Below are 12,840 nucleotides of genomic sequence, written 5' to 3' on the forward strand. Positions count from 1 at the left end.
AATAACCAAATGAACCCTAGATGTCGAGCTGAAGAAAAGTTCTCGGATGATAAGGTGACGCATGCGGACGTAAGTGGAAGCAAGCGGAAGCCTTTCAATTAATGTACACGTCATCCTCCTGTCCAACCTAATCCTAATGCATGCTAATTGTGGTTAGTATAGGGTTAAGCCGCTCTCCTTTTGTCTAGCAAACCCATCTGTGATGGAAGAAGTACTCACTACTCACATGTTGTAATTAAGTAAAAGTACCAATACCACCATGTAGAAATACTCTGTTAGTACAAGTCCGGTATTCAAAATTTAAAAAAAGTAAAAGTACACAAGTATTTGCATTAAAATATGCTTAAGTACTGAAAGTAAAAGTACTCATTTTGCAGAATGTCCCATCTCACCAGTTTCCAAATGTATAAAAATGCTTTGAAAATAGCAGATCTAAAAGCTCACAATGCGTCACTTTTCAGTGCAGTATGCATAGGGCTGAAGTGGTTAATGCATGTGTTGTAATAATAATCAAAATCTACAAAGTAACTAGTAACTAAAGTTTTCCAATAATTATAGTGGAGTAAAAGTACAATATTGGCCTCTGAACTGTAGTGGAGTAGTAAAATTGGAAATACTCCAGTAAAGTCTCAAAACAAAGTGCTCACGGAGCAGACTACATTACCTACAAAAACTGTGAGTGAAACATCCAGTGACGTTACTCTGCGTTGCTATGAAATGTTCCCCCCTCCCCCTTGTCGTCAAATAGCCAAAAGTACAGTGGGAATCCAGTCCATTTAATTTTCAATTCAAATCACAAATCTCTGCGGAAATTACCAGTGAACTACAATATTGTACAACACTATTAAAAATATTAATATTACTATAATCAAGACAACGATTAAAGTTAAAAAGAAGCAACTTAAAGGGATATTTCACTATTTAGATATTTGATATTCATTTTATCAGACACGCCCCCTTCCTATACAAACCCATTATAACTTAAAACAAAATTTTGAACATGTTAGATTCATCGTCCTTGGTTCTGGTGACTCACCCTGCCCTCCTAATACGCGAGGGGGCCGTGTTTTTTCGATGACTTTTTTCATTCTTTTTTTTATTGTATTTCATTTTTTAAATTTTCCAAAAAAAATATTAAAAATAAATGAAAAAAGTTATCGAAAGAACACGGCCCCCCTCACGTATTAGGAGGGCAGGGTGAGTCACCAGAACCAAGGACGGGTGTTTTTGATGAATCTAACATGTTAAAAATTGAGTTTGAAGTTATAATGGGTTTGTATAGGAAGGGGGCGTGTCTGATAAAATGTATATCAAATATCTAAATACTGAATCAAGCAACTTAAAAACGGTCTGGGGGGCTGACAAAAGCCTGAGTAGACGATAAAATGACCCTAAGTTTTTTTTAAAGTGAAATATCCCTTTAAAACGATAATTTGGCTAGAATCATTGGAAAGAGTTGTTTTTTTGTGTCTTATATAATACAGTCCTTTTTGCTTGTTTTTGCGTTTTCAAATATTGTATGAATTTTTATGAGATTTTATGAGATTGTAGGTCGGCTATTTGTGTTCAAGTCTATGTATACAGTCCTTTTTGCTTATTTTGCGTTTTTACAATATTTAGTATAGTACGTTACAAGTACTCAAAGAAGTTTGTATCCTAACGCCCCTCTTCTTTTATTTCTCTCCCTGTATATGGGCCTCTGACCTCGACTCTGCTGGTCTGGGTGCAACACGTTACTCAGAGTAATCAGTATCTTGACCAGATCCTCCTTCTTATCAGCCACCCTGTACAAACCACCAGAGGTCTGCAGAGTCCCTTGTCCTCTAAGGAATACTCGTATCTGTGTTCTCCTTACAATCCTTTGACTATAGTCGTTTGACTAGTCTACCTTTCTTCACTATAACATTCCATATATCTCTCTCTCCCTTTCTGTGTGTCTCTATGACTCACCTTGGTTAGATAAACAACATTGTAACCACAATTCACCATTTACTTAAGCATTATTTGTTTATTTGTAGATTTTCAATCATATAGGGATATCCATTTATTCCCTTCAGGGTTGCCACAGCGGATCATCAGTTTCCATCTGGATCTGTTTTCTGCATCTTAAAAGGGAGATTTCTTCTTCTTTTGGCTAATTACCATCAGGGTTGCCACTGCGGAATATCAGTTTCCATCTGGGTCTGTTTTCTGCATCTTCCTCGGTGACTCCTGCCACCTTCATGTCATCTCGCAACCCAAACTAGGGATGCGAGTGTTACAATGTTTCTATTTGTGTTAGTTTGTGACATTATGACCATTCTTCAACTACTAATGCAGCAGACCCTTGGTCAATTGAAGGTGGGGCTATGTTCCCTGATGGTGTATGTGGTGGGCAGCGTTTCAGCATGAAGGTATGAAAGACACATACTCCTTCCTCAATAAAACAACCCCAGCCGGCTTGAATAGTTTCCGATTCTGAAGCCATCCTGACAACAGGATGGTCCTTGACATTGGACCTTGACATTGTGTTGTTTGCCATGTGCTGAAATTCGGTTCGTGCTGCTTTTGCATATTATGAACATTATGGTAGTGTAACTTGTACTCATGGTGATGCGTCTCCTGGTTCTAAACTGCTGAATCTCCCCATTGTTCTATGCTATCTCGAATCTGTATCTCATACTTGAGCACATACAACTGATAACAGGATGGATTTGATGGATGTATAAATATGTATTTATCAATCTGATAAAGATATATTTCATTTGTATGTGCTTGTTCATATTTGCTAGCCAGCCTGCCTCTTGTGTGTCAGTTTGGTTGAACTTCCAAGGTCCCTCAGGCATTGCCTGCAACTGTGTTTATGTCTGATGGGCGCGATATGGTATGTCAACAATATTAGATAGCAGGTTAATATCGGATTGTTTACAGTTTTGATGTCATGATGAACTTGGGTGCCAGGGAAACGAAGCAAGATGGCCACAGCTGACGCTCACGTGATGACGGAAGGCGTTAACCCACGTTATGTGTATAAAACTATGTATCTCTGTTTAAAACTCCAGAAGAATATATCTGGAACCATGCTTTTCCGATGCTTGTAAGATCTCTTATCTGGAATAAACCCAAATACTATTATTATATTAACACGTTTCCTTCCTCCGTTTATTGATGTAATGAATTATTATCTGACCGATAGATATGGACCGGTATTTACTAAGAAAAATAAAGCTATCAGATATGAATCCAGGATATGAATAATCCTGGATATGATATGATATGAAAAAGAAAAGAAAATAAACTAGAAAATGTGCTCCTCGGAGCACAAGTCTCCGCCAGCAGACCCGTGCTATTTTAATAGCACGGGTCGTCTTGGTAGAACGGGTCGTCTTGGTAGAATGCGCGTGGTTTTTGGTGTTCTGCAGGGGCGACTGAATATGTAGTGTCTGCATCTAAAAAATGTTCTTCTTGAAGCAATGTGTCATATGGGAGTCCTCGTAATTGACTGGTTTGTTCAAATGCTTGTGTGTCTTCTTCATCTTCATTGTCTTGAACAGTTTCAGCAGTTGATTGGTGTGTTTGATCTATGTCAGTTTTCTCTAGTGCTACATAATGTATTTGATCAAGGTGGCCAATTGTTACAGTATTAAGACTTCGGCCTTGTTGTGGGATCAATTCAACTCTATAGTCCTCTTCTGTGTTACTGTTGTAGATGAGTATGCTTTCTTAGCTTTGGCCTTCTGCGCCTTTGCTTGACCAATGTTAGGTGTTCTCAGAGGGACACACACACGCACGGACGGGTGATTTGTACTGGAAGGTACTGTTCCAATCAAGACTGATTGATCCTGTCTTACCTCACTTCAAAAAATATAAATGGCTTTTTGAAGTGACACACCTATTTATAGGATTTTATTTCATCATGCGTCTCGCTAGCCAATCAGAAGCATTGGTGACAACAACATATTGTCACGTGTCACGTGAAGTTTGACCAATGTTAGCTTGGCTAGGGGGGAGGTGAACACACGGCGGGACGAAGCGAAAACATACTCTCCGCCTCCGGCGGAGACAAAAAGGGAAACAAGATAATATAATGCAATTAAAAGGAATAAGATAAAATAAAGCCTGATGAGGAATTCCTTTGGCAGTAGTAAGGGAGTATGGGGGGAGGCTATTTTAGTGTCTGGATTTATAGAATTTACAATAAGGCATAACCATGTATACAGAACAATAGGAGCAATCTGTCAGATTAATCATTCTTCACTAGTCATCCTTCCTATTCTCAACAAGTGGGACAGTGCATGTGTGGTGTGTGTACACAGAGAGAACAGTATAGGCTTGAATGCTTCACCCTGACAGAGAGGACGTCCGGTGGCTCTGTTATGCTGTGTGGGGCATTTTCCTGGCATGGTTTGGGTCCAGTTGTCCCCTCAGAGGGAAGGGTCACTGCATTGCAAATCAATACGAAGTTATTCTGAGTGATTAACTTATCTCTTCCTGGATGACAATGCCCCTTCCACATGGCACAAGGGTTCATAGAACATGATGAGCATGAAAATTATGCTATTGCCTTCGCAGTCATGCAGATCTCAACCCATCAGTACACAGATTTTTGGCTGACATAGACATAAGATAAAGTTGATCCAGAATGTCAAGTCATGCATAGTATGCATTATTTTATTGACACCAAAATTGGTTTTTAATTTAATGTTTATAATCACACTGTAGTGAGGTGAACTTCAAGCATAGTCATATCAGTGATAGATGCACAACAAAATGTAAAATAATTCCTCAAATTTGATGATCAGTAACTCAGGATTACCATCCATCTTCTACAGCTTATCCGGACTAGGGTTCCAGAGGTAACAGTTCTAGGAGAGAAGCCCAGACTTCCCTTTCCCGGGCCACATTAGCCACTTCTGATTGGGGATCCTGAGGCATTCCCAGACCAGCGTGGATAATAATCCTCCTCTGGTCTCTTTCCAGCTGGACATGCACGGAAAACCTCCCTAGGGAGGCGCCTGGGAGGCATCGATATTAGATGCCCGAAACATCAAGCCTTGAACTCCTTCACTTGGGGTAAGGACCATTTCCCTACTCAGGATTACACAAAGAAAAAAATATAATTAAAAGCTACATTTATCCAGAAAGTCATGATGCCACCAGTTCAATTAAAATGTATGTTTCAGAAAAAGACAAACTCAAGGAACACATTTTAATTAAAGGTTATATTTAAAGCAGCACTATGTAACTTTCCTCTTCTACCCCGGATTTGAACCCGGTTTCCTGCGCAAGTGCTGACATTTTTACCATTGAGGTAAGAGAGCCGACATGCTTGCTCAGGGGATAAATTGAATCTTGTCAGATCCTGTGTGTAGGTGAAACATGACCTTTGACACAATCTAAATGTCTCAATAGAAGAGCAGGGAGACAAAGTACAACCACCCCAATTACTGAAAGTTATATTGTATTAACATACTCTACCGTACAGATTGGGTAATATTACATTTATTTCTTTAAAAATAAGTCACATAGTGAGGCTTTAAGGTTCAAAGTTATATTACTGCCATTCTTTTATTTTATTTTGGCGGAGACAGTGAGCAGAGACTGGAAAAGCGGGAAAAAGAAGGGGATGACATGCGGTCAAAGAACCATGGGTTGGATTTGAACCCGGACCAACTGCGGGAAGGACTATAGCCTTATTGAGCACTCTTACCAGATTTTAGATGCAGAAGACAACATCATATGTTTTATAAAAACTTGGCACTACATAGCCTCAATTAGAACATACTCTGGATAGATTATAGGTAACCGTATAATATTATACCAGGACCAGGAGTATCCATACTTTGACTCAAGTACTGGGCTTGAGTACTTTGTACACCACTGAACAGTAGTAGATAACAGCGTTATTGTGCTGCCATGGGGTGAAAGTTTAATGGTGCATTTGTAAAGCGCTTTATCCAAAGCGCTTTACATAGATTGTGCATTCCATTCACACACACAGGAAACCATGCAAGGCACCAACCTGCTCATCGGGAGCAATTAGGGGTTCAGCGTCTTGCTCAAGGACACTTCGACACTAACTCTGGGGGAGCCCCCCAGCCCGGGATCGAACTGGGAACCTTGCGGTTTCCAGTTCACTCTACCCGGCCACTCTACCCCTGAATCACTGCCGCCCGTTGAAAGTTGAAAGTAAAGTGATCATCACAACAGTGCCAGAAGCCCAAGCTACTGTAAACGTCAATCAAATTTGAGCATCGCCTGTTGCAACAACACTAAATCACCATACTATAAACTGCACTATATTACGAGGATGACTTGAGTTGATTTATGCCCCTTGTCCCCTATCCATTCCCCTTCACAGTAAATTCTGAAGTGTTAAATTAGCTCTGAATATAACACTCCAGATTTAATGATGTCTTAATAATGATTGATATATAAAATCAGCTCTTGGATCTTTTGAGCATGAATAACCACCTAACGGTAAAGTCAAGGAATAAATAAGGGGGTATATGTGCCTGTCCAGAGGGATATAAAGTATAGCATAGCTTAGGCTACCAGCTACTTCACCATGGAAATAGTTCAAATTACAACAAAGCTACCCTGGGAAATGTAATTTAGGAACCTATAAGCTACAGAGGAAAAGTAGTTCAAACTACTTAATGGTTTAAGCATTAAATTCAGAATGTGCACGTGTGTTTCATATGAAACTAGAAAAAGTGCTCTTCGGAGCACAGGTCTCCGCCAGGTCAGGTAGGTTATTGTGGCCTCCTGTTGGCGCTATAATAGGCCAATGTGAAAAGGGTGCCATTTCTTCTTAGGCCTTGCACAGCAATCGGACACTGCATTCATGATTTGAGGCATTTTGTTTAAAAAATGTGTTTTGCTAAATTAGACCTGCTGGTGGCGCTATAACAGGCAAATGTTAAAAGGGTAGCATTTGTTCCTCAACATAGTGTGAATGTGCGTGCAAAGTTTGACCACAATCGGACGCTGCGTTCATGATTTGCAGAATTTTGTTCAAAGCGGGCCACTCCTGCAAACTTTAGATGTGAATTTTAGCCAATCGGGATGGAATATGAAAAATTAAACAGATCCGTCTTGATCACATGACTATAGAGATCATGTGTACCGATTTGCGTGAAATTTGGATAAATCGGAAGGAGTAATGTAAAGAAATATGTTTTACATAAGTCGGCCTCCTGGTGACGCTATAAAAGGCAGATATGAAAAATGCAGGGCAAAGGGTTTTTCTTGACCTCTAGGGAGTGCGCATACAAAGTTTTACACAGATTGGTGCAGTTATAGGTAAAAACACGAATCGGGCTGTTATAGTGCCACCATGAGGCTGATTAGAAAAATCTCAAGTGGTATTTTCCTTCCTCGGCATAGTGGGAATGTGCGTGCAAAGTTTCACGGAAATTACATGCTGTGTTCATAATTTGAGGCATTTTGTTCAAAATGGAGCAGTCCTGCAAACTTTGGAAGCCATTTTTAGCCAATCAGGATGGAATATGAAAAATCTGAAAGACCCGTTTCGTTTAATGACTATAGAGATACTGTGTACCGATTTGCGTGATGTTTGGACAAAATTTGTAGGAGTACTGTGAAAAAATGTGTTTTGCAAAAAGCGGCCTCCTGGTGGCGCTATAACAGGGCCATGTGAAAAAAATTGGGGCAGAGGTTCTGAATTGGCATCCAGGGAGTGTGTGTACACAGTTTCGCTGCGATCAAGCCAACGGTGCAGGAGATTAGCTGTCCACAGACGGACAGACGGACGGACGGACAGACAGACGGACGGACGGACAGGGGGTAAAACATACTCTCTCGCCATGCCTTTCGGCCTGGCGGAGACAATAAAATATAACAGCCAACAAAAAAGTCACATGCCTGCAAAAATATGAATCTCAAATGAGTTTAATGCATTAGTTGACACCCAATATATTCAGTGTTATATTTTTGTTGTAAACAAATCTGGGCTCTTCCGAGTTGTGTTTTTCAGACAAATAAACAGTAAGGACTGGAGACACATGTAAAAAACATCACCTTTGTCTGTAGAGCTAGCCAAAGTAATTGGCCACATGGGGCCAGTACATCATCATCATCGGGAGGTTTGTCCATGGTGACGTTGTCACATGTGGCTGTGTTTATGGTTCACACTATTCTTCGCAGCAAGACATAGTGACCCACCCTGTGAAGCATTTAAGTGCTAGGATGGATACGGTTAGTAAGAATATCGGGGCAAGGCAAGCCAATCAGAGGCAGCATAGGCTGGTCATGTCATGACATGTCTTCACAGTCTATGTTGCCTTCAAATGCCTTCAAAGCGACCAGGACAGAAGAAAAAAGGTCAGTCCTGTCAAAGGGGGTTCTGGTTCAATACAGTAATGTTGAAATTGATATATTCATTTAATGTTAAATAAATATTTTATTACCAAAAGCAGTTGAACAACTTGACACACTATGCATGCAAATATGAATGTAGTTTAACTACCAGCAAGCTACAGCTACTGCTAAATTTAGTTAAACAAGTAGTTCAACTACATGTAGTTAACAACTCCCCTACTTTTTGTATGTATGTTGTAATAATGATAATAATAACTTGAATATATATAGCAACCTTAAAAAACCCAAGGACGCTTTACAATTACAAAAATAAACAAACTATTTGTTAAAAGCCTTGCGGACTTGAAAGAGTCCTGGTGGACGTCTGGCAACTATCCATGGGGAGAGAGTTCCAGAGGGCAGGGGCTGCCAGGCTGAAATCTCTATTTCCGAGGGTCCGCTTATTGGTGTGAGGGATGGTGTGAATTGCTACTTTTTGCATTCAGCCTAACATTTATTTAAGCTATTCCCTATTGGATATAACACATCAAGAAAACCCTGTAGCCAACAAAATAACTATGGCCTTCAAAAATACTGGATAATACACTTTATCGTTTCTCTCACACTACAGCAACATCAAGTTGTTACCATAGAGTACACTGTCAACTCTGAAAGCATACACATTTAAACTTAATTGGTTACATTTACACTCTCTGAGTGATTAGAGAAGAGAAAATTGTGACATGGCTGATCCAGACCTGTGTGTATGCACACAATTTTATGTCTGTGTTCAGTCTGTTCACACTAAGTGAATGAAATGAACCATGCCAAGGGGTATTACAATAATTGAGCAACATGGCCAAGTGGTGGGTTGCTGATAATGCAATTTTACCATGACCTACTTAGATGGAATTTAATGCCAAGAAGATTCTTGAACACTTTGTGACTTTTTGAATCAATTCTTGCAGGTTTTGCAAACATTATGAATGCAAAAAATAAGTTTGCCACTTTAAAATGACAAGAATTAATTGGTTAACAGAAAAGTTAACTTTAGTAGACTCTGATTCTTCCAATAGCCTGACCTTCTTCACCTGTGCTCTGAATATAATATAATATAATATAATATAATATAATATAATATAATATAATTGTATATGATATGATATGATATAATATGATATGATATAATATAATATAATATAATATAATATAATATAATATAATATATTATTATTATATTATATTATATTATGTACTTAACCTCTAGTCTTAATAGTTTCCTGTGTATTAGCTCATAAACCTTTGTTACCATCAATATAAGAGAGCTATTTTAGGAGTAATGTCCTTCTCATGGCCAAGGGTGATGTGATATATTCACTCTATTTTACCCTTGCATTAAAAAAAGAACCCCCACCCCTATTCTGGTGCTGGCACTTACTCTTTATGTGATCTGGCATCACAGAAATATTGTCTGGCCACTATACTGTAAAATTGTGTGTTAATTTAACTCTGAGAGTGGACAAATGTTTGTTTCTGACAACTGTACTTCATACTTGTACTTGGTCATGCAGGATTTGAAGCTCATGTTTCACTTGTATGTCAAGTGGCAGATATGAGTGTTCATTAAATTAAAGTTAGAAGGAAAAGATGTAAATGACTGAGATTATTTAATGGGTTTATAATTGCAATGGCTAATGGGGAAACGATAGGAGCTTCTCATGATTATACATTTGTATCAAAACTGGCCACAGGGTGGGGCTGAGAGCCCATGATTATAAAAGGAAAGCATACACTGTGTTGTGCATCATTTTCTTGAATTGCTCAGCAATATGCTACATTGAACTTTACATTTTGGACATTTGCACACACTTGCGCAGAGCAGCTAAGAGTCCACTGTCAAGCTCAAAGATACTTAAAACTATGACTCTTTGGTTATGGAACAGTCATTTTTACCTATAGGCCTGCCTGAACAATTACATGCAAATTGCATTGTTGCATGTGGAATGGGCTTGATCTGTCACTCTGAAGTTTCAGACATTATGCAAGAAAATGCATGAAGTTATTATACTCTAAGCTTTACTATAATTGCAAGCATTATTACAATATTGATTTATACTGTAGCCTGACTAGCCTCAAAAGTGGAATTTAGAACTTGTGTACAATTGCCAGTCAGTGTTGCTGCATGGTCTGATCTCAAGTCATTTGTACAAGCCAGAACGTAAGTTTGTATATAACAGGCACTATGATTTTTTAAATTTGTAGGCGACCTCTGAGCTTAATATCACTGAAAACATAAAATAAAATCTGAGAATATTTGAATGCATTGTTCAGTAGTTAGTTTAAGAAAATGCACTTTCATTGCCTGAGGTCAACACATTGACATGAATCCCCGTCTAGGGTAAAAAGGGATGCAACATAAATTGATGGGAGTGAAACCCATTTTTATTTATTACTTAAAATATTTACATAAATGTAAAAACAACTTTAACAAAAACACGGAGTAACTCAGAGAAATAAACATAATCATCCTAAACCTAACCTTGATTTTGAACCACTAACCTAACAAATACAAAATAAAGGTACAACAAAACCTTTATTTTTTAAAACAAACAATTACCTCCATATTTACACATGGTACCGGATATCTATCCGGTGCGGTAATTACCTTTTGTCTGACCTCAGGTAGCCTACTTACTGCACCTGATAGATATCCGGTACCATGTGTAAATATGGAGATAATTGTTTGTTTATTATTGATCTATCTCTTCCCCCTTGCCCTTCTTCTTCTTCTTCCCTTTCTCTTATGGAAACAACAAAAGCGATGGAGCTTGCACAAAAACAAATTTCACCCACTGTTTTACACCTGTAAACCTGTGATGTGACAATACAGTTGATTCTGATTCTGAACATAATTATTCTCTACTCTAATCTTAATCTAACAAAACATGACCAACTGCCACGATGTACACGGACCCTGTACAGCTGGCTTCCGTGGCCCAGTGCTCTTGCATAACAAAATGACTCAAGACACACAAACTAACTAAACTAATACAAAGAACAATACAGAGTGCTTGTGTGGGTGGACAGCATTATGCTGCCAGAGACCACAGGTGTTTGAAGGTACTAAAATCTAGTAGGCCTACCCACCATTTCTCAACACATCATCACCTTGCTAAACTAATGGCATAGGTCATTTTTTGAGGAAAATTATATTTTTGCCTAAGTCAGCTCCCCATGACACTGACCACCTCTGGTAAAATCGGCCATCTCCTAATTGAAAAGGATCATGCTGTTCACTCCCCTTTTAGTATAATGGCCTAACTCGTGTGACTTAGGCCAAAATAGGCATTTTTTTGGCCTAAGTCACATGGTTTTGTGACTTAGGCCAAATTATTTACAAAGAATTGTCAGATAATAGTCAGATTTAATCCTATTTAAACCTATTTAAATCTCTTATGTTACATAACTGACAGACAGTGTTATTTCTATTTAAATAGTCATAATTTGTTATAAACATTTTGGGTGAAATGATTAAGAAATAGCTTATAGTTTTGTTTTGGATCAGTTTTTTATTTGTCCTGAAAAACGTAAAAAAATTACATAGGCCATTAGTTTAGCAAGGCGACGACATGTAAAAAAAAGATGTCAAACGATCTATTACTTGGATGCATATTGAATATTGGCGGATTCCAGCATCATCTTTTTACCTCGGCAAAGGTGAGTGAGTAATTTGTTCAGTAGAAAGGGCTTATATAATATCCATTCCAAGTTTTATTAGCCTTCGGGAGGTTAAACTTTGTAATCTAACTTCTTATTCTCATCTCATTACACGTGAAAGTTGGCTATTTAGCTTATCAACGGATCCATCGCGTGCGTCCCGCTGCGTTGTAAGCTTGTAGATCTGTACATTTTGAAGAGTAAGGACGTTTTTCGTCTGATGTTTCGTTTCCGGTTGCCTTTTATGGCCTTACATAGGCCGTAGAAGAATGCAAATGATCTCCACCGGGAGCGTGCCTCTGACTAACAAAAATGAGATACACCTGTGATCCGCACATATCAGGGCACACCCCCTTTCGTGAAGTCAGTTTGTGCTTAGAGAGAATAGGCCTACACACCCCTTTGCACGCTTAATTTCCACACTATTTACGAACAGCTTAGTGAATGAGGCCCAATGTACTTAGTGACTTTCCAGCACTGTGTAAACCACATGCTTGGGATTAAAGTGATTCTGATGTTCAAATGAGGGAACATCTCATGTTGGCTATGGAAAAACACTTGTGTTGTCATATCTCAGTTATGCGAAGCTATTCAAATATTGACAGGTATTATAAACGTCTGGTCTGCTATTTGATTAAAAAAACATTGTTGTCGTTGTCAATGAAGCATCATCCTTTTCAACTACAGCTGAATTATCTTACTGTATTTTTGTTACCTGGTATAAGGAATAGATAAAGCAATAATTAACCACTTAGGGCGCTATACTTAGGCGTATTTTTACCCCTCTACACCAGATCTCTTTGCCGAAAATAGCTATCTATA

The sequence above is a fragment of the Gymnoscopelus braueri genome (assembly GCF_963280865.1).
Source record: "Gymnoscopelus braueri genome assembly, chromosome: 10".
NCBI classification, from domain to species: Eukaryota; Metazoa; Chordata; class Actinopteri; order Myctophiformes; family Myctophidae; genus Gymnoscopelus; species Gymnoscopelus braueri.